A 27,777-nucleotide genomic window follows, 5' to 3' on the forward strand; every position below is an offset into this window, starting at 1 on the left:
ACATGTATAATGTGATTGAATTTGCTGCATTTGGATGTCTAAATATACTACTGTGATGTCTACTACTCTTACTATAATAATAGTAATAATAATAATAATAATAATAATAATAATAATAATAATAACAACAACAACAACAATAAATAGAATGTACATTTCCTGAAGAAAATGTGAATGGTGCTTGCACATGGCAAATCTCGGCACTCAGAAGAGAAGCCGTGCCTGAGCTCTGCGCACGCTGTGTGTGTGTGTGAGAGATTAAAGGAATTTTAGGAATTTCCCATTCAAGTCTATGGGACTTTTTTGGCCGCTTTTTCGTCCGCTGTGCAAACATCGTTCATGGGTCTAGGACAAAAGCTGCGGGACAAGTTACGCGCCGAAGTTTTGTCCGGAAGAATCATAATCAGTATGCAAGATAACAAGAGTGTTGCTTTGCAAGCACCATTAATAATAACTAGAACGTACATTTCCTGAAGAAAATGTGAATGGTGCTTGCATGCGGCAAGTTCCCCTCATCGTGCTGAGTGTTTTGATATATCACATGTCCATGTTGTGCTAAATTTTGATTTTCACGTGACCTCACGTGACATCACGTGACATGACCAGAATACACGTGAGGCAGTTCTCCTCATTGTGCTGAGTGTTTTGATATGTCACATGTCCATGTTATGCAAATTTTTTATTTTCACTTTTTATTTGACACGTCATTCATGGGTCTAGGACAAAAGCTGCGGGACAAGTTACGTGCTGAAGTTTTGTCCGGAAGAGTATGCTGGATAGTAAGAATGTTGCTTTGCAAGCACCATTAATAATAATGAAGCCCTAATTGAAGAACCTTCTGGGCAGTGGTGGGTCAAGTGGTTAAGGCTCTGGGTTGTTGGGGTTCAAGCCCCAGCACTGCCAAGCTGCCACTGTTGGGCCCTTGAGTAAGGCTCTTAACTCTCACTGCTCCATGGATGCTGTATCATGACTGACCCTGTGCTCTGACCCCAACCTACAAAGTTATGTGAAGAAAAAATTTCCATGTGCTGTAATGTGAAAATACTGTACACTCTATCACGTGTTGTTTGTTGTCTGAGAGCACCTCGGTTTTTGGAGATGGGCTTCTAGTTTTTCATCTCATTTCTCACTAATCTTATAAATGTTTTCTATATCCAGCAGGAGTTCAGTGATTGACTGCGAACATCATGTGCTTATGACACTAATTGACTTCTGCTGCAGCACACGGGAAAAGGAAAAGAATCCCATTACCAACATACAGTAGTTGTGGGATAATCCTGCATGTACTCAGGGCCTTACACTGGCTTCCAGTTACATTTACAATAGATTTTAAAGTATTGTTACTCGTTTATAAATCACTTCATGGCTTAGGACCGAAATACATTACAGATATGCTAACTGAATATAAACCAAGCAGACTACTCAGATCATTAGGATCAGGTTAGTTAGAGATACCAAGGGTTCACTCAAAACAAGGTGCGTCAGCATTTAGTTCTTATGCCACCTATAGCTGGAATCAGCTTCCAGAAGAGATCAGATGTGCTTCAACAGTAGACACTTTTAAATCAAGATTAAAAACACATCTGTTTAACTCTGCATTTACTGAATGATCACTGTGCTGCTTCACACTGACTGCACTTTTTATCCTAATCACTTTTACTCCTGTTTTATTCTTTTTAACATATTTTAAACTGTTCTTATTGAATCACATTTATTTTTTTAATTGTTCGTTTTTATTATGATTTTATCATGTGTCTCTTATTTTTACATATATTTTTTTTCTCTCTTATAAATTGTTTTCTAATTTCTGTGTAAAGCACTTTGAATGACCTCTGTGTATGAAATGTGCTATACAAATAAACTTGCCTTGCCTTACTAGGTAAGAATTGTATATTTCTATAAGTAGAAGAAGTCTAGGGAGAAATTTGCTGTTCCTTGTCTCGAAACAGATGACGTCTGGCTTTAATATCTTTTACTATTATCCCTGATGACTGCATCAGTCATGCTTGCTGGCACAAAAGGACACAAAGGAATAGCTTTCTTCCAGCCATTTTGGTTATCCTTGTATATGTTTTCCATCGGTGCCATCCAGGGTTCTGTGTTTTAGAGAGCAGCAATATGTATTTCCTGAAGGAATTAGAAACATTTTTTTCAGCAAAAGCCCTGAAAGGGAAAGGAAACAGAATAATTCAGGAACACATCTTCAAGCAAGACACTATCGAGCATCTTTGTAGGATGTTCTCAGGTGGCTCAGGCTTTCCGAATTTGCATCGTTCTTTTGACACTCATTTTATTTGGTGGAAATAGAAAATCATTTGGACTTTATTTATCTATTCATATTCTCCGCCATGCGTGCTGAGAAAAAGACACGGCAAAAACTTGCTGCTGGTTGGATGCTCTTTAAACGTTCATGGAAAGCACAGGCAGTAAGGCATGCAGACAAGTTAAATTAGATGTTTCAACTTTTGTATGGAGATTCAAATGTTGCATGTAGTGTTTGCTATTATTATCTTGTCTTCTTATTGCACTGAATACCATGTTATCATGTATTCTGGGAGTGCGAGGTACAAGCAGGGTAAATACTTAACATCATTGTTCTAAGGTAAGAGTGTGTGTGGTGTTTATGTGTGTAGTGACAGTTGGTGCAAACTCCACACAGTACCATTATGTAACTTTAAGCTACAAACCTGTGTGTGAGACAGAGGTACAGTGATGTGGGTTCAGCTGTATGCTAACCCAGCCTTGCCATTCATTCATTCATTCATTCATTCATTCATTCATTCATTCATTTATCCGTTCATTCATTCATTCATTCATTCATTCATTCATTCATTTTGTTTGTACATATCTTTGTTTATCCATTTATTTATTTCCTTGTTGGTTTGTATTTTTTCTGTTCCTTCATTTCTTTATTCATTCTTTCATTCATTTGTTATTTTTTCATGTATTTATTAGTTCAATCATTCGCTTATTTGGTTGTTTGGATGCTCATTCATTTGTCTGTTTATTCATCGATTGATTAATTCATTTTTATTCATTCATTCTTTTATTCATTTGTTCAATTTGTTTGTGCATTTGTTTGCTTATATGTTTTTTGTAAATTCATTCATTCATTCAACAAGTAACGAAAACCCAATCACTCTGTCCTCATTCATTCCAGTTGCTATCTGAGATCTCATTTATACTTTATGTAATTCCAATAACCTCACTAATATTAATTAAAACAATTCATTATTGATCTTTTGATATAAGGTGTATTTCCATCCAATTTGAAATTGATTTTTTTCTTACTTTATCCTGATTTTTAATGTTTAAACATTGCTTTTCAATTTAAGTAAGAGACAAAAAAGAATCTATAAGATCATTCATCCTGACAGATTATCAGTCTACTTATCAGATCTACTGAGACAGAATCTATGTGAGCATTCAGCCCTGCTTAACCTCTGCTTCAGGTGAAGAAGAAGGTCAATTGTCACGTATAATCTGTCACCACTGCTCTAAGAGCTCTATCAGTGAGCACCTCACCGATTCTGTGTCATTTAGCACAGCACTCAGTGCTGGATCGATGCCATAATGTCTGAAATTTCAATCTTACTCCATACACACACAGGCTAATGAGAGTTTCTCATCACCTTCAACTACGGGCCATCTAGGTTTTGCTCATATTTTCTATGAATTAGTTCACAAAGCTGAAGTGAAGTGCCTATATCTTCACTTACACACACATTGTAGCCACTGCTTTGTCAAATCACACAGTGCATGAGGGGACTTTCACAAGATATAATGCTAAATTGGGCATGAACTTCATCTTGGAGTAAGCAAAACACGTCTGCTCCACATCCATACCTCTGACACTGGAAAACTAAAAAAACACATTATATACAGTAGCGTCAGATGATGATACATCAATAGTTTGAATTGATTTCCTCACATTCATGAACAACAAAGTAAACAGGTTAACCATGTATGTATTAAGAGACATTTCTTTTGCAGTCAACTAAATTATAACAGAAATCAGAAGCAAGAAACCAAGTAGCCCAGTTCACAAACAAGATAAAAACTGCTTTCTTGACCAAATGCATTAATATTTGTATTATTTAGTTATTAACCTCTCACTATGGGGATTTCACACCGCTATGTCACACTGCTATCAGCCTAATAAAAGTATGATAGAAAGCACAGCCTTTTACATGTGTCAATCTCATTTAAATGATTTTCTTTGGAATTCATTTTATAAATGCATTTCTATATTACCCTAGAGTTATTTTCCTTGCTCTGGTATTCGTTGATAGCTCTATTAGCATGAATTCACACTCATTCTGATAGATGTATGTCGATTTTCTAAGCAGTAATTCAGAATGTACAAACGTGCACATGCCTTACATGAGCTTTGTGTTACAACGTGTTTATTTAATATCTGTATTGGGTTTGTTTGTTTGTTTGTTTCTGTTTTTATCTCTGGAAAACACATGAAGAACCATGTTAGAAAAAAGACATTTGGAGATATGCAGTTACAGGAAAATAATCAACAATGAGATGATGTGATGCAGCCTGACACAGCAGAGTTTGCGTTGCCATGCCAATGTTGATTATTTCACAATATTTATTTTATTCTTCTTATATTACAGCAAATTGTCATAGAATTTCAGTAATAATAATAATAATAATAATAATAATAATAATAATAATAATTCTTCTTCTTCTTATTATTATTATTATTATTATTATTATTATTATTATTATTATTATTATTATTGGTATTATTATTTTATTTTGTGTATAGGTTCATTTAAAATTGTGGAATGTCCACAAATCAAGTTAGCTCTTGTTATCACTTAACTTACAATATTTTCTCCCTATTTTCTTTCTTTCTTTCTTTCTTTTTTAATATTACAATTTTTTTGTCTCAGAAAGCCCGAAAACTTGAGATTCAATGTTTTTTCCTCTGAATGATGTTTGCCTCGCACCTCAGGATTGAGGGTGCGATTGTCTCTCTACTGTGTGTGTGTGTGTGTGTGTTTGTGTGTGTGTGTGTGTGTGTGATGCTTTCATGTTGTCCCTGTGCTCCAGGGTTTCCTCCAGATTCTCTGGTTTCCTCCAAATACCTGCATTGTATGCTTAGATTACAGAAAGGTCAGCTTCATGGATTTGATTACTTTTCTATACAGAACTAAAATAAATACATTTAAAGTTAAAATAAAAAAAGAGAACTGCACTAAATTAAAGAATGCTTTATAAATCGATATGGCTTGTTTTTATTACTTTTATAGGATTATAGGAGCTCATATGGAGCTAAGCTTTCCTCTGGCTCCTTTTTAAACCCTAGCATTGAAGTTGATGTTGTTTGACCTTGCCACATGCTGTGCTTTGGTGAATTGATTGCACTGCAGTAATGTGCACTGAATTAATGCTGTTACTTATAGTGAGTGTTTCAAATGCAGAACGCATTTTAGGTTCATTGAAATCAAACGAATCCTTTCACACAGCCGTATCCATCTGTCATACCTCGACACCTCTGCACGCGCCTTAGGCTACCGCGATGTTGCTGAGAGCAAAAAACAAAGCGGCTTACAATCTAACCATAACAGGCTAATAGGCAGGTTGATTAAAGGCAGGAATCGACACGTATTTTTTATTTATTTTATTTTTTTCTAAGCTGCTCAACAGACAGTCGGATAATATCTCCAGCACCACCTCGTTTTTTCCGCGCGCCACAGAACTGTTGGAGAGGTTGATGCGCTGCACGCGCTGTGGTTCGGTCTGGCGGCGTGCTCGCGTTCGCGCACAACCAGTGACGTTGCACACCGGGGCGCGCGCTCCGCTCCTGCTTCAGTGTCTAGTGTCTGAAGGAGCGAGTCGGACCTTCAGCGTCCCGCCGCGCGACCTGTGAAGGAATCCGTGAATGAACCCCTGAGAGGCGGAAAGCGGACCGAGTTGGACATGAAACCTGGGAGTCAAGAAGAAGTGGACACTGAGGCAATGAGACACTGAGGCAATGAGGCACTGAGGCACCGAGACTCTGAGGCAATGAGACACTAAGGTACTGAGGCAATAAGGCACAGCATGTTAACGGGTGAGTTTATTTCTTTCTTTCTTTCTTTCTTTCTTTCTTTCTTTCTTTCTTTCTTTATTTCTAAACAACACCTGGACTACATCCGACACCACAGCCAGCTGCTGTACTGTAGTTTGAAGCCAGTTTTATTGCTACACAGTAAACTATTAAGTCTAATATTGTTGTTTTTAAACATTTCGGACTCTTCAGTCTGTGTGTAAACTGTTATCATTTATTGAAGACATTTTATTGACACGGTTTCACACGGTGTGTGTGTGTGTGTGTGTGTGTGTGTGTGTGAACTCCGCGCGCACCAGGAGCACAAGACTGGGTGGAAAAAGTAATACTGTATACACCACACCGAGAACGGGTGCTTATTGAACCTATCGCTTTGTTACGAGCACAGAACACTCTTAGTTTTACTGAAGAGCACGAGCTCCGCTACAGCTAAGCCTACAATGCGCGCTTGGCGTTTGTTATTATGCGTCTAGTGTAATTAGGTAATAATGATGCACAGGCAGGTGGTTGTTTTTGTGAGTTTTGTGTTGGTTAGATTCCGGTTTCAGAAAAGAAATGTGTTGGTTTTAGTATCAGTGTTAAAGTCCTGGTCTAAAACCCAGCTTCAGTTCCTTAAACATTGCTGAAGCCTGTCTCCATGCAGTGATTCATCACACACACACACACACACACACACACACACACACACACACACACACACACACACACACACACACACACACACACACACACACACACACACATACACACACATACACGCACACAAACACATATACACACAAAAACAAATACACACAAACACATATACACACACATATACGCACACACACACATACACACGCACACACACAAACACATATACACCCACACACACACACACACACACAGAAAGAGTCATCAGCAGAGGCAGGATGTTCAGGTCAACGGTCAATGTTCTCACACATTTCAGAAAAATAATAAATTGTTTATAAGTATTTGTTATTATACTACATCGTTATACCATGTCTGGACTGATATAAGTATTGTGGTAATGATTAACAAATAATACAAAAGTTAATAAATAAAAAAAAAATATATATATATATATATATATATATATATATATATATATATATATATATATATATATATATATACGATCCTGCTTTTAAATGATATTGAGGTGCTAAAGCCTGCCTGAAATCTCCAGCCTGGTGCATGTAACCGGCTACGGATCACTGCAAGCACATTCACTTGTTATTGCTGGCTGTGCCAAGAGTAATGAGAATCAAGATCACCTGATTAACTTCCTTTTCATCTGCCCATTTAATGACGTGGAATTTTTTTTAAGTTGCAACTTCAATGCCAATGTGAGTTTGTGCTGACATGTTGCCACCTGTCATTGAAGTGGGCTGCATAAAATGTTTCATTTACCAGAGAGAGAGAGAGAGGGAGAGAGAGAAGGATGAACAACTGGAGGATAATGGAAAAGCGAGTCCTTGGGGTGATCAGGGGAATCAGGGGATAAATAGAAAGAGAACGAAACATGTATGGTGCAAATGGTTGATGATGCAAATCACCAGGTTCTGTCTTGTATGTGATCACGCTTTTTTTTTTCAATGTGAAGATGTTATCCAGGATTAACCCGTTTTCTCTGCCCAGTCTCACTGCGTCACATTGTTTCTCTCCGTGTCCCTCTGTTAACTTCTGTTTCCTGGCAAAATAAAAATTCTTTGGCCCAATTTACATGGGTATTAAAGCTGTTTGTGTGTGCTGGATTTTGTATATTGGATTTTTTTAGTGCTCTCATCAGGCAATTAAGACTAGAAGGTCACACAAAATCCCTGGTTAATCCAGGTTTTCAGCACTCAGGTAGCATGTACAAAATCCAATATTTGACAGTGCACACACACACACACACACACACACACACACACACACACACACACACATACAAACACACACACAGAAAACCCCGCCTACTGCAGCTTTGACGTGCTTTCTACAGGACGTCATCATGTGACCTGAGCGCATAACATCACTCTGGGTAAGTTGGAGTTTCAATTCATATATTAAAGAAATTTTAGTTAATATATTGAAATATCTGCTTGGAAGAAAACTGGTCTCTGTCACAACAAACAAATGATGTGGATCACCATCAGCTGACCATTCAGGAAAACTCTGTGTGGTGATCTGGGCTCTGCAGGGAGATGAGAAAACAAATGATGGACGATATACTGTACAGCCATCCAACCAATCAGGAAGCTCTTCCTTTTGCACTGGAATTCAGATGTCCTCACTGTTGACACTCTTGTGGTTTTGAGGGTGTGGCTCTGGAGAAGACACTGAAGGGTAAATGCTTTAACCACTTTGGAAATCTGAAGATTCTACAGTACCTTTAAAATAAACTGGTGGTCCAATTGACAACAGCTGTAGTTCCTGAGGTTCTCCCTGTGTTCTTGTGTGTTTCATCTGGGATCTCTGGTAGACTCTGACTGTCCAAAAACTTGTCAGTATTTGACTGGCTTTTAGTCGGTGGTGTAATCCTGTGTCACGTCCAGCGTTCCCAGTTTAGTCTCCGGATTCGGATTCCAGTGACCCTGAACAGGATAAAGTGTATCTGAACAGGAACAAATAAATGAATGAATTGTTTGCACGGTCACTGAAAGATGACTATTTCCTTCATGTTCCTGTTCTGGTGCTTGATCAGGAACTTCATCGTCGTCTTCTAATACTTGCGTTCTGTTTGACTTGATCAGAGGCTCAGACTGGCTAGGTCTCTGTGGAGTTTCTCATAAATATTAACGAGCAGCTTATTGTGAGCATTAGAGCTTGTCAGCGGCTCGGGGTGAGCCCAGTCTCCGATCTGTCAGGACTGATTTGACTTGTCACTGCAAATGGAAGGAGCTCCAAAATACCTTTCTTGAAGTTGTCGCTGCTTGTTCACGCTGGAGAACTTGTGTTTGAGTGTGCGTGTATGATTGCTGACAATAAAACAAGATAGAGTCTGCTCCTTTTCTTGTAGCGGTGTTTTCTGTTTTTGTATGAAACACACTTTTAAATTGGCTATTAATTCCCTGATTTGTTTAAGATAGCATATCGGGACTTGCAGCATGTGCACGTAGACTGATCGATACGCAGTGCCGGAATTGCATACAGGATGAGTGTGCAGTTGGATAAGGATGTCAATAAACTTTCCAATGATCACGCTAATTTAAACTGTAAGCCATTTTTTACTCTAACAGCCCCTCATCTGCATGGTTAAGGCTGCCAGTTACTCATATGTCCGTGCCAGCGCGCCTGAATGTCTCAATCAAGCTAGCGTTCTTGTTCAAACACAGACCAGCACGAATATTGATGCATGCACCGCCTCTGAATGTGTAAGTAAATATTTGCATTGCATGCACAAGGGAGCTCTTTCTCTTCCTTTCCCATCAGTTCCTGTCTGGTCGTGTGGCTGCGACCTGGCAGCTCCTCCCTTTAACGTAGCTGCAGAGGCAAGCTGCGGAAAACAGCCAACCTGTCACGGTGGCCCGTCTCTGGGGAGCAGAGCTGTGTGCGAGCACTCAGGGAAGTCTCTTTGGTCGTCAACTCCCAACCTGCAGGTGTGGGAACGCAGACATTACTCTGTATGTCTGATCCCTGCCCACGTCAACACTGCTTCGGTTTAACATGACAGCTAATGTAGGACTGGACAAATAATGGAACAGTGCCAGAAATTGCTCAGCAGAACGAAAGTGATCATCTCTGTGTCCATGTTAGAGATTACCCATGGCAGACTTTGCAGGTGTGTATAAAATCTAATGTCGGGAACGTGCTGAGATTATTTGACCCCCCGTGTTGTGTTTACAGTTCTGCATTAGGGATTTAGTCCATTAGGAAATTAAATAACAGCGTGTGCTCACCAGCATGCAGTGTTTAATTGTTGTTTAAACTGACAGCATACTGCACTGCTGGTCTCCTTCTCTTTTCTCACTTTGCTTTTATCCGCTTCATTCACTTACACCACACACTCATACACACTCACACCACACACACACACACCACACACATACACACATACACACTCACACCACACACACACCACACACACATACACACTCACACCACACACAAACACACACACTCACACCACACACACACACCACACACACACACACACACACACACACTCACACCACACACACACCACACACACACACACTCACACCACACACACACACCACACACATACACACTCACACCACACACAAACACACACACTCACACCACACACACACACACACACCACACACACACACACACACACCACACACTCATACACCACACACTCACACCACTCACACCACACACACACCACACTCACACACACTCACACCACACACAAACACACACACTCACACCACACACACACACACACCACACACACACACACACACACACACACACCACACACACATACACCACACACTCACACCACTCACACCACACACACACCACACTCACACACACACACGCGCACACACACACACACCACACACACTCACACCACACACACATACACCACTCACACATACACCACTCACACCACACACACCACACACACGCACACACACACACCACACACACACGCACACACACACACACACACACACACACACACACACACACACACACACACACACACACACACATACAGGGTGTGCAGATTCTACAGTTTACTGCTTTTCTCTCCTAATTCATTGCCTATTAAAGTTACATAAACATCAACCTAGTGTTCTTGGTTTTCATCTTTGTTGGAAAGGAAGAACATAAACAACGACATAATACATCAATATCATACTGATTTTATAGCTTATAAAATGTAATGGAACAGCAGTTGGAATTGACTTTGTTCTTTGGTTAGCGCATGAGTTACTGTTTCTTTGGACCACCGCAACAACCCCAAACATTCCAGCTTCGCACTTTGCAATGTTCCATAAAAAAACATTTCCATACAGCGGCCTGGAAATACACTACACTACACAGAATCGCAGGTCGCTGACCCGTCATGACTCACGCCTGCTTTCTGTCTATCCATCACACGTGTTTCAACGGGAAACTGGGAAAAGATTGGTGACCTTGAACTGACTGTACGGAATATAAATACATGATGTGCTCACATTCCAGTCATCGTTTCATCACCTGTAAACCATACGCTCTGTCTGAGCCACCAATAAGCTGCTATGCAGAACATGTAACATTATTGTTATGAAGTATACAGTATGCAAGATATGTTCAATCAGTTGGTTTGCTCATCTTTCCAGGCTGTGTGCTCACTTAACAGCTACTATTACACCTAGTGGTGGCTAATAATGAACCACACCAAATGCTAATGAAGAACAATAAAGGCAGTAAACACACTGCTTTATACTCGCCTCATGAACCGTTTTCAACTGAAAGGACAGTTAATGACAGTGTTACCAATCTGGTCGGCTGCCAAGATCTTGTTTTATAGCAAATAGTATGCATATAAATCTACCATATAAATCTAATACATTTCTGCAACACCAGTTTGAAAAAGCAGATTGTGTCAGATGTGCATACAAGGAATATACAGTATTTATAAGGAGAATATACTGTATATATAAATGGTATAAACACAACATGGTTTGTTTTATATGAGTAACGGTTAACTCTGTGAAATTTATTTTCCAATAACAGCATCTTTTACTCCTCTTAAATTACTTTTTTATAAAGAAGGACACAGAATGCATTATATTCATTTATTGTTATGCTTAATGCCATGGAACATCTGCAGTACAAATTGGTTCCCGTTAACACTTTCCTTATTACGGCAATAAACAGTCACTCCCTCACCAGCCCCTCTTTTTTTGTTTTCTTTCACTCAAGCTAATTAGAAGAACAAAATTCCAGCTTGTCACATAACCGAGAAACTGCGTACACGGTCTGTCATCTACAGAAAACATGAAGGAACAGCTTTACTTTAGGTGCAGACACTTTTATAAATAAACGTCACCTTACACACAGCTTCACAGCAATAGAGTAAAACTATTTTTTGTTGAGAGTATGTGTGCCAATGAAGGCATTGTACTGTAGAAACGGTTATATATGTATTTGAAAGAGTGTGTTAGAACTAACCTGGGATTTCCTTATAGATGACTCTCAGAGCTGCTGTTATAGAAAATGAATCAACACTTTTTCGACCAATCAGAACCGAATATTTGCTATAGCTAGGGCAGTGGCGGTTCATCCGTAGCTGCTCATCCATGAGAACAAACCTACTTTATAAATTATATCAGCTGTTCTGATCTCCTTAATGTCCTTATTCTAGAGCCAAATACATTTTAAATTGAAATACAAATGAACCATTTTGAGTGACTAATGATTTAAATAATGTTAGTCTTTCACAGATAAAAGCTGATTTGAAGTGACTTGCTCACCTCTCTATATGTCCTGTGGCAGTGCTGCTGACTCTAGAAATATTATTGCCCCTAGTGGTGAGAAAAGTGAACCACAACCACTGCTAATAGAAACTGATTGATCAGTAATCACACTGCGTCATTCTCACATGTTTTCAGTGGGCAGGACAGCGTTGCCAAGTTAAACAGCTGCCAAGAATATATTTCTACAAACAAAGGCAAATTGAAAATGTGTCTGATGTCCAAACTGTTTTTTAACGAAAGACGCAATGTATTGCAACTATTATGAAAGGAAAGAGGAGTTTATAATGTAAATAAACTGCTGCTTCTAAATCCGCTGAAAACGAGCTCCTCGACTGTGTTCTGGATAACTGTATGTAGTTAAATGTCAACTGCCTGTTACGGAGTTACTCTAACAGTTCACTAGATTGTAGCCTGTAGCATAAGTCAAGTGCTAGCCTCTCGACTTAATTTCGTTTGAGGCTATGTCATCATCAATGTCGTCCTGCCTCACTGAAATCCATGGTCATGATGCACTGCTGCTCTGTGATATAACAGTGCTTAATCACTGCTACGTTTGTTTGTATGTTTAAGACTTAACAGATTTATAGGTCAGTGCCGAACGTATTGAACAAACCGAGAGCAGGTTTCATCAATACACAAAGAGCTGGTGGGATTTTCTTGGCTTACCATTGTGTGACAAGGAATTAAAATGTAGTAGAAAAGGGTAGAATATTGACCCAGCGGGTGGATGATGATGATGATGATGTTGATGATGATGTGTGTGTGTGTATGTGCTTATTAGACAGATTTGTTTGACACGGAGACACATTCTCTTCAGTTCAGTTTTCAGTTCCACCTGTGAGCCATTTGTGTCAGGAGTGACAACACTGGCATAAATTATAAATTGCTAGATAAACAACAAGCATACTCATTCGATGGGGTCACTGAAGAACATACTAGAGATTGTTTAGGTCGACTAACCAGGGGAGGGCCAATTAAGCACAGTTTAAATTCAAACGTCCATGCGCAACCTGCTCTAAGCTGTTTTTCTATGATGGATGATTAGACGGGGCTAAAACCGTAAAAATACATGTAGTTGTTACCAAATGTTTGAAATGCTCTTCAAGCATGTAACTGACTGTGTATTTTAAGATCTGTAACTGTGGTTGAATTCTTTCCTTCATCGTCATACAGTGGACTATTTAAAGTCAGCGGTTTAGTGTTGTCCAAACTCTCAACGAACCATTATACTTTCTGGAGAGTTCACTATATTTTACCCATGATGCACTGTAAATTGGGTACAGATGATAAACGTTGAGTACCACGTAATGATTTCTTTCAGATACATGTGTGTTTGAGGAATGTTGCCAATGCAGTGTACTTTCTATAGAAATTATGTATTTATTTACACCAAAATGCTCGATTGTACTGTATTAGCTTTTATATTTTGTAATCATTTATAGTATTGGGCTTTTGCAATATCACCCACTAAGCCTCTTTATGACTGCACACATTGTTTGTGTAGCTGTGTACAAATGTAGCATACAAATTTCACTGCATATCAACGCTTAGACACTCTTTATTCGCATGATAGTAAACCTGAAACCTGAAATTAAACTTAAGTGATTTGGTCTGGCCACTTTATTTAGTATAACATGCAGGAATATCACTGTGACTGATGAGTTATGGAAAAATCTTTGGTTTTGACCAATATTGAGTTCAGCTGATTATGTAGTTTGATATCGCTTCTATAAGAAAGCAGAAATTTTTTTTTCACAAGAACACTGTGGAAATTTGGCTATATTATATCTTTGATTTGGGTTTCTGCCTGTAAAGAAAACATGTTGGGTTAGGCAGTCAAGTTGTTCCCGTGTGCGTAATTCTCACGCAAACTATCTCCGGCGTAGTGTAACTACAACGTGGGGGACCACGAGTTGCTAGCTATGAACGCAGTGTTCGAAGAATGGTGGCACTGGCTGGAGGGCGCCCGACATCCGTTCACTGTTCTAACCGATCATAGAAATCTTGAATATCTCCGTGCCGCTAAACCCGCGCCAGGTGAGGTGGGCCATGTTCTTCACTTGCTTTCAATTCGTTGTGACCTATAGACCGGGGACCAAGAACACCAAAGCTGATGCCCTGTCCCGGATGTTCCGGGAGGCCGACCTGGACACCCCCCCAAGCCCATCATCTCTGAGACCCGCATCCTCGCACCTATACAGTGGGATATTATGACAGAAATCACCCAGGCCAACGCGCAAACGGCACCGCCTACGGAATGTCCTCCATCGAAAACCCACGTGCCCGAGAATCTGCGCGCAAGCCTCCTGGAGCTCCTGCACTCCACTCCCAGCTCCGGCCATCCCGGCGTCGCAGGAACAACGCACCCAGCTCAGAACCAGTTTTAGTGGCCGTCTCTGTCCGCGGACGCACGGGAATTTGACCGGGGCTGTGCTGTCTGCAACACCTCTAAGTCCTCTCATCAACTCCCCGCAGGCTTACTACTGCCATTACCGACACCACAACGACCCTTTTCGCACATCGCGCTCGGCTTCATCACTGATCTACCCCGCTCGAACAACTACACGGTTATCTTCACAGTAATCGACCGATTCTCTAAAGCGTGCCGTTTAATTCCCCTTCCAAAGCTCCCCACGGCATTCAAAACAGCCGACGCTCTGTGTAATTTCGTCTTCCTTTTCTACGGTCTGCCCGAAGACATCGTGTCCGATCGAGGCCCCCAGTTCACATCGCGAGTCTGGTCGGCGTTCTTCAAACAGTCTTCAAATGCCAACATCAGCCTCACCTCGGGGTATCATCCTTAAGCCAATGGGCAGACGGAACGGCTGAATCAAGAACTCATCCGCTTCCTCCGCTCATATTGCCAGAACAATCAGGCCGACTGGAGCAAATACTTGCTGTGGGCCAAGTACGCACAAAACTCCCTCATAAAACCCGCCACCGGCCTGACCCCGTTCCAGTGTCTCCTGGGCTTCCAGCCTCCTCTGTGCCAGTGGTCCGGCACACCCTCCGAATTGCTGGCCATTAACGAATGGTTTTGCCGAAGCGAGGAGACGTGGAGCGCGGCACATCGGCAGCTGCAGAGAGCCATTCGCAGACAAAAGATGCAGGCCGACAGACATCGCCGAGAGCATCCCGACTATCAACCCGGTCAGTGGGTCTGGCTCTCCACCCAGAACCTCCGTCTCCACCTGCCCTGTCGTAAGCTTAGTCCCAGATATGTGGGTCAGTTCCGGATCACTAGGCGAATTAACCCAGTCTCTTACAGCCTGGCGCTACCTTCGACATACCGCATCTCCCCCACCTTTCACGCTTCCCCCTTGAAACCCGCTGAGGAGCCGACAAGAAACTCAGAGGACTCCACCGATCCATCTGCGCCTCTCCTGGTCGGCGACGAAGAGGCGTACCGGGTCCGCGAGCTACTGGACTCCAGACGCCGAGGAGGTCACCTGGAATACCTGGCCGACTGGGAGCTGCCTCCCAACCTCCCAACACCCATCGCGAAGTCTGATTGCTGTGCTAGCTGTTGCCTATCAGCCGGCTGGTATAAATACGAACTTGAACTTGACATCAGTGCGATGTTTCGACTTGCTTTGACAGTCATTCTGAGCGTTTCCTGTCTGTTTCGATTCCGTTTTTTTGACTCAGTTTCTGTGCCTTGATTCTCTGATTGTTTGCTGCCTGCCCTGACGTCCTGCCTGTTTTTTCGTTTCTGATTTTGCCTATCCTTCGATATCATATCTGCCGTGTTTGACCCTGCCTGTCTGTTTCCGAGTGGTTTACAATAAACGCTGCAAATGGATCACCAGCCATACGACTCCTCCTTACAGTAACAGTTATCAGTCATAAGAAGAGATGGCGGTGAATCTCAGGGTTAAATTCTGAGTGACTTAAGCTCATGAAGTGAGAACACATTTCCCATTGTTAACGTCTTTACTGTTTAGCAGAAATGTTGTTTTCCTACCAGTAGATTTGATTATAAAGTGATGTTGGCTGGGTGAGTTTGAGTGGATTTGGAATGAATGATTTTCTCAGTGAGCTATACAGTATGCAAAAGAAATAAAGAATTCAGTCCAGGTAATGCGGAACTAAACTTTAAAAACCTCATATAGTAGGAAATGTCAAAATGTGAAGGGCCACCACATGGATAGGGTATTAATATGATTCTTCATATGATCATTAATACACATATAATAACATGCAGCCATTTTAAGACCTCGTTAAAAAGAACTGTACAGGATAGTGCTTCATTACAAATGTATTGCAGGACTATAAAAAAGCTCTGTATAGCGATTTAAAGGATCCGTGTTATTGCATTAAGCTGCTGTTATTGACAGTTTGATTGCCTTTTGTCAAGGCCTGGCGTCCACGCACACCAGAGCAGACATAAATGCACGTTCAGTTCAATCTTCAATTCAGTTTAATTTGTAGAGTGTAGATTGTCACAAAGCAGCTCTACGTAAAAGAAAGTTAGATCCCTAATGAAAGCCAGAGGAGACAATGGTGAGGAAATGTCCTCAGAGGAACCTAGAGAGCAAGCAAAGTGAAAAAGGGAATCCATCCTCTACTGGGTGCTGCCAGAGAGTCAGATTATAAATCATTACAGTACACAGATAGATAGGAATAGAAAAGTAAAGGAGGTTCAGTGTGAACATGTTGATTCAGAATCCTGGGATGAGCACAGGACAGTCTTTAAGATTACAGCAGCAGTTAGGACTTACAGTATCCTGGTTTATTTTGAACAGGAATATATAGTGCTGTAATGTCTGATTTTCGTTTACAAGAGGTGGTGGTGAAAGAGCATTCCAGTCTATGTAAATATGAGTCCATTATAAAGTGTGTTTGTATTTGTTTAGAATTGGTAATGTTGACAGTGAGGCAGCTCAAGTACATCCAGAGCTCTTGGCTTTATGCATGAATTTTTTAAAGCCTTCTAGTAACAGTGTCAAACAGTGATTTTTTTTTTTTTTTTTTAGTTTTATTCAGAAATTTTACTCCACCGTGGGTTTATTCTTGCTGCTGTAACACATGCTGATGCTGAGAGATGTAGGATATGGGGACGTGCATTATCACCCCAAGGACTTACATTGCTATTACCATCCCATTCTTCTCTCTTTTCTCTCCTTCATTCTCCGTCTCTCAGTATCGACCCACCTGTAAATCCCTGTCCTTGTCTTTTTAGTTCTCTCTCTCTATCCATCCCTCCTCTCTCTCTCTCTCTCTCTCTCTCTCTCTCTCTCTCTCTCTCTCTCTCTCTTTGTATGTGGCTCACAATGCAGCAGGCATTATGGTGTCAGGTCTTCGCCACTTTCTCCAGGGTGATCTCAGCGGGAGATGAGCAGAGTGATGCCTTACAGCCACTAAATGCTCTCGCCGACATCACTAACAGCCTGGACTGGAAATAAGAGGCTAGAATTACGTGCTTTGTCATCATGAAACATGACACTGAGATGCAAACATTTCTGAAACAGAACGCTGAAAAAATGAACATTGTCAAGGGCAGTATTGCGTGTTTCCCTCTAGTGCTTGTGAATGAAGGAGAGATGGAGAGAGAGAATATTAAGAGAGAGAATGAAAGAGTAAGGAAGTCTGGAGGCTCCGACAGTCAGAGAAAACAGAAAAGGTCATGCTTTTCATATCTTTCAGCATGCTGATTGCCATCTCTCCCGATTGGACATCTTTTCTTTCTAAACTCCAGTTAGAAGCAGTTCATGGCTCTTTATCAAGTTTCACTCTTGACAGAATTTGAATAATATTTTACTTTTTTCCTTGCTCTGGGTCAACACCACTGTGCCACTTCTTTTTCATTTTTCAGTTTTGATTAGTGTTTTTTTTTGTCTGCAGGGTCCATTGTTATGACAGTGAGAGCATTTGACCGCGTCTGAAAGAGTGTAATTATATAGTAGTTGAATTGCAGATTTGATAATGTTGTTACAACTGCCATATAATTATGCATTTCTGTGTGTGGTAGTCTGGGAAACCCGTGACTGTGATGTTCTATTGGCCAAATATGGCTTTTCCTGCTTATTGCATCCTTTGTCATACCAACCATAAATCATAAAAGATACCACATGTATTTCACGAAACATGCAGGCCAACAATATGCCACATTTACACAAAAAAAAAAACCTGCCACTTGTGATTGCCAGAACTATACAGTAATGGTACTGTAAATGGTAGTGTAATGTAAAAATTGTAGAAGTACGTTTTGATTTTTTGTAAACCTCCCCCACCCAATTTTTTCATACACATTTGCTATTTAAGTTTTATTAGCCATAAATAAAGATTTTTTTTTACAGTCTGGAAATGTATTTATTTCTGCTCACAAAGGTCTCATTTAGATAAGGAGCCTGTGTTTAATATGTGCTGTGGTGATAACAAAACCCTAAATAATAAAAAAAAAAAAACCTAAGAAATAGTCCACCAGAAAGTCTAAACCCTTGCTAACTAAGTGTGATTTTCTCACACAGCGAATGACACCCTTTGATCAAATCGCATAGCTGTGTGTCAGAGTGAAATGGACATAAGCCGAAACAGTTCAGCTTGTAATCAGATCTTGGCTGTCAAAATGTCAGAGATGCTCTGGCTCTGTAGTCAGAATAAAATCCTGCAACGCAGTTTTTCCCTCTTTTCACTTATAGAATAAACTTTAAAATTCTCAAAGCTTTGGTTACGATACCTGCGCAAGAGAAAAATAATTCAGTTCAGAAACGCCTGCAGAACTGTGAAGGAGGAAAAAGTTACATGATAAAAGTTGATGATAAACTTATTAGTGACTTATTACAGAGCTCATGCACGTGGTTCAGGTTCAGGACATGAACACTAGCAATCCTCTAATGCTTCTACTAATTTTATATTAGTCATTAATCCTACAGTACATTACTACTAATACATAACAGGTCTAGAACTATTAGTAACTACACCAGGTTATATATGTAACCCGCGTCACTGAGACTCTGTGTCAAGGCTGACGCTATTGGAATGCTTCTTTGAGTTGTGTCTGAAGATCTGTGTGCACACATGCCAAATTAATGGCTTGATAATGACAGGTGACTAAGGGAATACACACCAGCAAGTCCATATAAGGACATCTATGACACATTACTATTTGTCAGAAGGAAGCATGAGTAGACGCCCGGGGTGTGGCAAGCGTTTCTTTCCCTTCTTAGGGAACCGGGTTACATACATAAGCTGATGTGGTTCCCTTTTGAGGGAACTCAACACTGCATCAAGGCTGACACTATGGGAAATTAAATACCCATGCCGCCACACACCAGCCGATGACTGTGCCAGAGACCGTGAAAGCACATGAGCGGACTGGGAGCGGAGCAGATCAATAGCCCTGAAGGACCTGGGACACTGGAGTGGGGTCCAGGTCCAGGTTATAGAACCTGTTAAAGGTGTGCAGAGATGAGCGGCCTGCCGCAGCACAAATTTCTTCAAGGGGAACACCCCTGGCCGGGGCACTGTACGAGGTGATACCCATAGTGAGTGGAGTGAGCTTTGACGCCTAGAGGCGAAGCAACACCGGGAGGAGCACTTACGCAACAAGCTTGAACAGTGGACATAAGATTTCTAGGCCCTTACTGGGTAAAGCAAGTGCAGCCTGCTCTGTTCAACCAGCTCATGGGGCTGGAGCACAGTAGGAGTGTAGGAAGCAAGTATACTACAAGACTCTTCTCTGTACCTGCACCAAGGTGGTGGAATGAACTTCCCCTAGAGGTCCAGACAGCTGAGTCACTGGCTATTTTCAAGCGGCGGTTGAAGACCTACTTATTCAGGAAACACTTCAACTAGCACTTCTTTCATTATCTTTTGCATTTAAAAAACAAAAACAAAAAAAAACACCTTTAACACTTTTACATTGTAACTTTGAACAAATGTTTTAAACTCATGGTATCTTAAGTATGTAACTTAGTGAGCCAGCATTAATGTATTCAATGTTAGAGACTTAAGCACTTATGTACGTCGCTCTGGATAAGGGCGTCTGGCAAATGCTGTAAATGTTAATGTAAATGTAGGATGACCAGTTGTCACCAGCTGGTATTGGGCACCTTGGGTTACATGCCAGGGACAAATTCTGGGCAGGCAGTGGTGACTGACAGGGCCTGCAGATCTCCCACTCTTTTGTGGGAGTCCAAGGAGCAAAGCCGTCTTCAGGGTCAGAAACTCAGGTCTCAGCTGCCTGGCAGCACAAAAAAAAGATAGACTAGGGGGTGCCTACCCGAGGTGGCCCCAGAACTGGGCCGTAGTTTTTGCAGCAATGGCGCCCACGTACACCTTTAAAGTAGAGGTGCGTGTCATTCTCACACTCTTAAAATATTTGTGCAACAACATTTCTTTTTTATTTACCCTAGCGCTTTTTAAATATAATTTTTACCCTAGTCTAGACAGACTGGACAAACAATTGACACCCAAAATACATGGAGCATTTCCTGAAGACAAAGAACCTGGGGTAATGTGGCATACATGCCCTTAAATGGACTTGCTGGCACATATTCCCTTCGTCACGTGTCCTTTCCAGCCAATAATTCGGTGTGTGTGCACACAGAGTTTCAGACACATTCTCAAAGAAGCGTTTCCATAGCATCAGCCTTGACACAGCGGTGAGTTACCCCTAAAGGGAACCTAGTCAAGAACCTTATCTGTAGTATCAGCGAAAGTAGGTGCTGCTTTGTTACAGTGAATCCTAAAGTTTGCCAGGAATTTGTTGCTGAATTGTTAATTAGAGTAAAGAGTAGAGTAGATTAATTAGATTAATTAATAATCCCCTAAGATCTTATTGTTGAGTGCTTATATACAAAAAAAAAAACATGGCACCATTTCAACAGCAGCACTGACAGAGCTTTAAGATCTGATTGACCTTCTACTCGCCATTTGGAAAATCCGGAAAGTTCTGTTTGCTTGGCTGCTTGATGTCTTTATAAGGAGAATTTTCCATTGTGCTCAATGAGAATGTGATCAGACACTAACGTTGAAAAGCATTGAGCCAATAGCAAGCCAATTGTAGCTAGATATTGGCCCTGATATTTAAGTGGTATTCCTCTATATAGCGTACATATTTCAGCATAATATTTGACATATTATTTATTACAGATATAGTATCCATTTCGGGACGTAGTCCTTGTGATTTTTTTGGCATGGTGGGTGTCTGACTTGAGTGGTTTCTTTCTTTCTTTCTTTCTTTCTTTCTTTCTTTCTTTCTTTCTTTCTTTCTTTCGCATCTACGCCCCAAGCACACACAAACATTTGCGTATATTGCTGCTGTTTCCTTCTCCTAAACTTATTGTTATTCTGGTCTGTGAGTGTGTCTGAAATGAGATCTTGGCTTATCTACCTGCTTTCCATCTACTCTACACTTTGTGCTACTTCCCTAATATTTAGACGCATAATATTGTAAACAAATGTAGATTTGTGTGTGTGTGTGTGTGTGTGTGTGTGTGTATGTGTGTGCATTCTGACTTGTGGAGTGGAACGTCGTAGATAAATGTTGTAAAGGGTTTATATCGGGGATATTGCAGCCACAGACACACTCACCCACACACACAATTGATGCTCATTCCAGCACACCGTCCCACTCAGACTCTCATTCACATTCTGTCCTGCCTTTTCTGTCTGTGTTTGTCTTCCTTCTCCTGTCCCTATCGCAGTGGGTTGCAGTCTCTTGTTACCTTCCACTTCCTCCATTCTGCTCTTTTCATCTCTCCCTTTCTTTCTCACCCTCTCTCTCTCTCTCTCTCTCTCTCTCTCTCTCTCTCTCTCTCTCTCTCTCTCTCTCTCTGTCTGTCCCCTCTAAGGGTTGTTTTGTGAGGGACTTTGGGTGGATGCTGCAAGGAGAAAAAGAGAAATATCCCTATCTCTATGGCACTCAGTGGATGGGTGCTGCTGCTGTATAATAGAATCCCCTAAAGTCAAGAGTTTTAGCAGCATGACTCATAGACTTATAGACTCCTGTGCTAACTGAGCACTGTGCCACACTGAACTACACAAGTATGGTATACTTTATCACACACACACACCCACACACACACACACACAATTATTTTATTATCCCTGTAAGGCATTATTAGCATTAGCATTCCATTCGTATTATTATTGATGCAAAGACTAGCATTGAAATGTCCCAACAAGGTCATATGTCCTACGCTTAGAACATTTAGTCTCAATCTGGTCTGGACACAAACACAAACACACACATACACACACACACACACACACACACACACACACACACACACACAGCTTCATGGGCCACCATTCCTGAGTAGTGATCCCATTCTGCACACTTTGTCCACTGAGAATTGTGGTACCCACAGCTCAGTAACAATCTACCATTTTCTTGTCACGTTTGCTGATGAGCATTACCGAAGCTACCTCGGAAGCTCAGAAGCTGCGAGCGAGAGAAAGAGAGAGAGAGAAAGAGGGATATATGAGTAGCTTGTTGTGCTGCTTTGTAAGGCACACTGGTCCCACAACGTTTGTGTCTTGGGACGTGTATCCGGTAGTCATATAGCACTTCAATATCCTGGTTTACAATGTGAGAAACAGTGAAGTGTGAAAAAACTGAAAGTGGTGTAAACAATCAAAACTGTGCCAAACACAATCCTGCTGTTGAACCCAAAGCATTAAAAAATTCATGTAAAGATACATACATGATGTCGATAGGTGGCATACAGCACACGATGGGAATACGTGTTGAATGTGCAGGGCCACTTTACCACTACACACATGTTTTGGGGAGGAAACTAGAAATCCCAGGTAAATGTATGCACACCAAATGTGAAGCCTAAACACAGACAGTAAGCTGAGGGGGTTTTTGCACTGGGCATTATTCGCTGTGATTTGAATCTGAGTGTAATCTGAGTACAAAGCTCCCGGCTTCACTTCAGCATTGGTCTGGTTTCAGACTCGCTTTCTATTGAACCCCAGTGCACTTGTGTTTATCTTATTTTAGCACAAACACACATGGAAAACACGAACACAACACAAGTCTGTATATGGCGCTAATGTGTGCAGTAATGCACCCCACCGCTTCTGTGTCCCAAAACATTTCCCTGCCACTCATGCTACATGTATCGTAGAAAGTAATGATGTCGTCCTTGACTACAGGACACACGTGCAGGTTACTTTACTTTGTGAACAGTTGCAGACCCGAGTCCGAGTTGCGTTCACATTCAGGGTGACTGAGACACAGTTCCTGATCAACCGAACTCACGCCTCCTCCTACTCTCAGGTTCTTTACCGCAGTGCGCTTCCCGCTACACACGACACCTTCTACATTATCAACTTTTTATGCGAATGCTGCACTGTTTCAGACTAAACTGCCTGTGTGAAAGCCCTCTGTGTTTAGGAGCAACCCTGGAGCTGTGAGGCAGCGCTGCTACCCTTTGCACCACTGTGCCATGCTGTAGTTCTCAATTCATTTTAAAGTTAGCACACCAAACTGTTAGCACACAGTGGATAAGACTTCTGTGTATACTTTTCCTACCTATAAATTAGACCTATGTCTCAGTCGGCACAGGGTGAGCATTTCAGTCTTTGACAAAGTGTTGTTTTGGTTTTAGGACAGACTGCATTAGAGCACTGTAAATGTGAATGATTTCTGGTCTGAAAACAGAATCATAAAGAGACTCCTGGGAAAAAATCTCCTGATGGTTTCTTCCTTTATAAACTTATTTTTGTCTCACATACCTCGACGGCTCTGGTATGTGTGTGTGTGTGTATGTGTGTAGAATATGTATGAGTAGCTGGACGTACATGGAACATAAAAATATTTTCACAAATTTAGGAAGCAATGTGTTGACATTGCATATAGTAGTTTAACTCAAGCGCCTATTTTCAAAACCCTTGACAATGAGAGGTGAATAAAGCCTCCAGATGTGGCGTATATATATATATATATATATATCATGTTTATTATGACTTATTTCAGCTCCTGGATAAGAATTTATATGCGCTCTAGCACAAATTATTCCTAGTCCTAGTCCAGAAAGAACCATAGATGGAAAATCACCGGTTTAGGCCACGATTAGATTTAATCTAGTGTGAATCCTGGAACGTACGTTCATGCAGTAAATCTTCATCACCCAGATGTTGGTGGAATGAGACCTGTAGGGAAACCTGTCAGCATGATGAATGCTCCCCAGCTCCCATGACAAAAGGAACACGTTCTCTGCATAGTTAAATCCTGAAGCACATGTTTTACAAGAGTCACTGGTTTCTTCATGTGGGACTTTTGAATGCTTTGCGGTGTTAAATAATATTCATGAACGTATTATAAGGCTGTGAGGAAAGAATGAGGTGGAACAGAAAAAGAGATTATCAGAACTTTGTTGTTCCAAGTTTGAGATCTTCATCTTGTATGGAGTAAAATAGACGGGGTGTTTTAGGAAATTAATATACAACTCAATGGCAAGTGCAGTGCTAAAGAGATGGTTTCCTTTTCTACATAAGCAATCTGCCAACAATATGCCATCCTTTGTACGTCACTCTAGATAAAGGTGTCTGCCAAATGGCGTAGGTTAATTCCTGTCTTTAATTCAGTCCAGTTCCATTTTCTTCTATAGCATTTCTAACAATGGACAAGCAGCTTTACAGAAAACGTATAAATTCAGGATTAATATTTTTAATGTATAAAAGTATCTCTAAGCAGAATGACAAGAAAAACTCAGTGAGACGATATTAAAACTATATAAGTGAGTGACGTGACATACAGCCAAGTATGATGAACTATACTCAGAATTCGATCTCTGCATTTAACCCATCCAAAGTGCACACACACAGCAGTGAACACACACACTGTGAACAATTCCTTGGGGTTGTTCACTGCCTTGCTCCAGGGCACCTCATTCGTGGTATTGCCGGCCTGAGACTCGAACCCACAACCTTAGGGTTAGGAGTCAAACTCTCTTCTTAGGCCACGACTCCCACCAGACTCGAAAGGAAAGCCATCCTAACCTGGAAACATCAGATAGTGTGATTAGAAATCATCTGCATATTTTCTATAGCTATGTCCTATACACCCCCATGAACTTAATATAATGGAAAATCGTAGCTTGTCATGTTATCGAGGAACCACCAGGTACCGGCAGGTACAAAGCCCTCCATTCTGGAGAATATCTTGTGTTGGCAAACCTAAAGTTACAGGTTGACCTTTAACTTTCACAAAGCTGAAAAATAAATATTAATTCACAGGCAGCTAGACCACATCATCAATTCCCGACATTTTGTTTATGGAAATGATTACGCATTGGCCCGGGGTAATTAATACAAAATGAGTTCATTTACCTTTCAGATGAAACACCTCAGAGCTGCAGATACAGACAATTAATCAGTACCATCTGACCAATCAGCATCGACAATACGACTACACCATAAATTATGAAACGCACTTGTACAGCTTGTACCACTCGACTCTTGGTTTAATTCTGCCTCGGCTCTTTGAAGTCCAGTTAAATCTGCCCTAATAAGATCATGGGAATTGTTAATCCACCTGTCAGTTAACATCTATTTAGCTGCCAGCTTTCTTTTCTTCTTTTCTTTCAAGATTTAAATCTGACAGGTCTCATGTTGGAACCTCAGAGCATGAGAAATACGGGCTCTTGTAATATTTAATATTAGCCTGAAGCTATTTCAGATCTCAGGATCCTAATTACGATACAGCTGTTTTTCAGTCTCAGTCCCGCCATGCCACAGGATTGCACCTCCCTTTAGCATGAATGGTCAAGTAATATGTGACGGAGTAAGGTTAGTGTCATGGCTACGGTTAGCTCTCGGTAACAGCTTGCTAGTTACGTACGGATCGTTAAAATAAGTATGTAAAGCAAATCTGACCAGTCAGTCATCCGCTTACGCCAAATTCAGTTTATTCATTCATCAACTCGACGACGTTGCAATCAGCACCTCACACTGGCAGAATGGCTGATCCAGGAAAAAAAAAAGAAATGTAGAAATGATGCGAAATTGTACATGATTATGGTGGAATTTATTTCATTTTTTTTCTGTGGATTTGTTTTGTTGCAAGCTGAAACTGAAATGGATTTCAGTGCTCTATTTACCCCTTGATTTTAACAATAAGTGACACAAAGATTAATTACAGAAAAAAACAACACATTTGTTGATTGTATAAATATTAAGCCGCTGGGTCGATGCGTAGTCGGGCCGCGTTTAGTCGCAATTCCAGCAGCATCTCTTCTGGGACATGCATATCAGCTTTCCACATCTGAATGCTCGTATTTCTGCCTGTGACTGCCTGCTCATTCTATTTGTTACACTCCATAATTCTAGGTGAATGTGAATACTTCAGGAAATACATTTATTAAGGGGATGCTGAGTCACAGAGAAATAGTCAAATCTTCTTCTTCTTTTTTTTTTTTTTCCCGGCGGTCGTACTAAGTGTGAAGTGTTTGTCCCACTGTAGAGCTGCATCAGTTTTGCTTGGTGAGTGTTTGCCTGCGCATTATTGTGGATGGAAAGTTGTGTGTGAGAGTGTGTAACTCTGTGTGTGTGTGTGTGTGAGCTTTCTCTCTCTCTCTCTCTCTCTCTCTCTCTCTCTCTCTCTCTCTCTTCCTCTCTCTCTCACTCGCCAGTGCTGCAGATGGAAATTTTTCAGTAAAGGAGTGCTAAATGGAATATGAATATTTAAACAGGTGTGTTTGCTTCCGGATAGCCCTCCAGTTGTTTTATTTTTGTGGGTGTGTGGGTGTGTGTGTGTTTTCGGTTGTGTCGTGCGTGTGTTTGAATGTGGAATTTGTAGAGCACCCGTACCTGTGCCTTTAATTTGGCAGTAGAGAGGTCCAGGTTTGTCTTGAGGCAGAAAAATCAGGCACAATTCACTGAGTGTTATTCAGCTAATTAAAAGGCAGAATATTAAATTGGAAGTGTGTTGGTGTACAGTTTCCTCCTGTCTGCACGTTCGTTCTCTTTGTCTTTCACTCTTTGTCTGGTTCGATCTCTCCTCTGTCTTTTCTGCAGCACAATTATGTATGCTGTGCCCAGCAGCGTGGGCAGACCCACCAGTGCTGTCAAGGTTGGTGTGCGTTGCCAGATTTTATAGCCGTCCACTTTTTTTTTTTTTGTAGGGGGGAAATCACACATCATTTCACACACCACTGCCCCTAGAGAAGAACATAGAAACCATTAAGGCCTATTTTGATTCTGAGCTGTCGTCTTGAACCGGCTGATGCTCCTGTATGTTTGTGAAGAAACCGAACACTTCATTTTAAACTTAAACAAACAAATCAAACCCTTTCCACAGAAGAATGATCGTTTATCAGACATGAA

At 41.0% G+C, this 27,777-nt stretch overlaps 1 protein-coding gene across 4 annotated transcripts in view; it reads left to right on the forward strand.

Annotated features, from left to right (window-relative positions):
• The first annotated feature begins 5,840 nt into the window (after positions 1-5,840).
• Positions 5,841-27,777, forward strand: part of htr2cl1 (5-hydroxytryptamine (serotonin) receptor 2C, G protein-coupled-like 1) — a 121,357-nt gene continuing 99,420 nt past the window's right edge. For all 4 annotated transcript variants that reach the window (XM_060874808.1, XM_060874807.1, XM_060874810.1 and 1 more), the window contains exon 1: positions 5,841-6,073. The gene's annotated coding sequence lies outside the window, so the exon portion shown is untranslated. The remainder of the gene's footprint in view (positions 6,074-27,777) is intronic.

Source organism: Tachysurus vachellii, chromosome 7 (genome assembly GCF_030014155.1).
Source record: "Tachysurus vachellii isolate PV-2020 chromosome 7, HZAU_Pvac_v1, whole genome shotgun sequence".
NCBI lineage: Eukaryota > Metazoa > Chordata > Actinopteri > Siluriformes > Bagridae > Tachysurus > Tachysurus vachellii.